Genomic DNA, 2,145 nt, shown 5'->3' on the forward strand with positions numbered 1-2,145 from the left:
TATATTTACTTTTGATAAGTCTTCAGTTTCTAAACGTTCACTGCTGATTACCCTATTAGTGAATTACGAAATAATATTCAACTTGCCTTGACCTGAAACATATTTATTACTCTTGGTAAACATGAAACACAGATTATGAAACACCAGAGCAATGGCAAGTAATTGAAGCCTGATCCAAGGATAAGGGGGATAGCTCCAATTCTTCAGATCAAGCACCCTACACTATCAAGAAAACCTTTTTTCAGGTATATTTACACTGAAATATATTCACTATTATCATCCATTTAGAATATCTCCATTTAGAATACCTGTACCTCCTAAACCCAATCTTAACACCCTAGGATTTGACCCCTTCAGAGCATTTCTGGGTGAAGATGAAATTGTGTCATTGGAAAATCTACCTTCCACTGCAATTGATGACGCAATCAGGTCCCTTCACAATAGAATAATTGAAGCTACTAATGCAACTTGCCAATTAGCTTCCACAGATTAGAGATTTTTTTTAGATTTTGCCACCGAAGTGGCTAGTTTATTGTGCACCCCATATCCATCCTGTGGACGGTAGCGCGAGAGCATGTACAAAGATCTATCAACAATATAAACCTACTAGGGAAATTAGAGACGCTTTAAGAAATTATCAAGCAGAATGTCGAAGGCATCTTCAAACGCGACAACCACCAGTAGCTACATTGCACAGATTGAGGCAAGAATTAATTAACATGATTAGTCATCACAAAAGGGACTTATGGAAATTGCTAGTTCTTCAAGCTAATCAGTATAAACATGAGCCAGCAAAATTTTGGAGTAAGATCCGACAACTGTTAGGGGCAAAGCACAAGGCTACCTAATTCATACCTTCACTGATGAGGATGATGAAGATGTTGAGATTAAACTTGATGATCCACAGGACCAGGCTAATTTGATGGGTGATGTATGGGAGAAAATTCTTTCCCACAATAACAGTCGTCGATTTAACAATAATCACTATCAGTTGGTAAATGAATGGAGAAATGAGAACTTAGATGATCTACAACCACTACCTTCCATCGATACATCAACTCTTGAAGACGCCCACCCGCTTACTAGACCTATTACATTACTCGAGATGAGTCAGGTTATTGGAAGAATGTGAAATAGAGCCCCTGGTCTCTCTGGAATAACAATGAAACAAATAAAGTTCCTACCCAGAAATCGTAAACAGTCTTTGGTTAATATCTTTAATGCCATCTTGGCCTCAGGACATTTTCCAGTGGTTTTTAAGACTGCTAGGGTGATCTTTCTTGCTAAGCCCAATAAAGACATTCACCAACCTGGGAACTATAGACCTATATCTTTACTTGAAGTCACTGGAAAAGTTCTTGAGAAGATCATTTCTAACAGACTGAACTACTATATGGAGTTTAATCACCTTTTCACTGAAAAACAATTTGGCTTTAGAACACATAGAAGTACCAATCATGCAATAAATGTTATTTTCGATACTGTAGCAAGTCTAAAACATCAGGGCAATCTTGCCCTAATTGCCACCAGAGAAGTTCATAAAGCTTTTGATAGCTTATGGCATGATGGTCTTGTATACAAACTCATTGACCTACCAGACCATAACTGGACTTTTCTCAGATTAATATATAATTTCTTAACCCAAAGAAAAATCATTCCCACCTTTCATGGCAGGTCGACAGAGCCTTTTATACCAACAGCTGGTGTCCCACAAGGTTCTTGTCTTAGTCCAATTCTGTTCAACATTTATGTGAATGACCTTCCTCAACCAGAGTTTAATGATACAATTATAACACAGTTTGCAGATGATGTTATTCATGTCGTCTCATCAACTCCGGTAACAGGAAAATACAAGTATGAGAGAGTCATAGAAAAAATGAATATTGAACTTCGTCAAACATCTAATTGGGAAAAGAAATGGAGAATTACGACTAATCCTGACAAAGTCCTTGTTAGCACGATAGGATGTTTTGCATCAACAATTGAAGATAAAGGGGTTATCTCCATCAGAGGTACACCTGTAGCCATTAGAAACCCTAACAAGATCTTGGGATATGAAATAGACAGGCTGCTCCACTCAACATCTCATGTAACTAAAAAGATCAACATAGCCAAAGCCGGTCTTAGCAGTCTCTTTCGATTCAA

The sequence above is a fragment of the Cherax quadricarinatus genome, chromosome 20 (genome assembly GCF_038502225.1).
Source record: "Cherax quadricarinatus isolate ZL_2023a chromosome 20, ASM3850222v1, whole genome shotgun sequence".
NCBI classification, from domain to species: Eukaryota; Metazoa; Arthropoda; class Malacostraca; order Decapoda; family Parastacidae; genus Cherax; species Cherax quadricarinatus.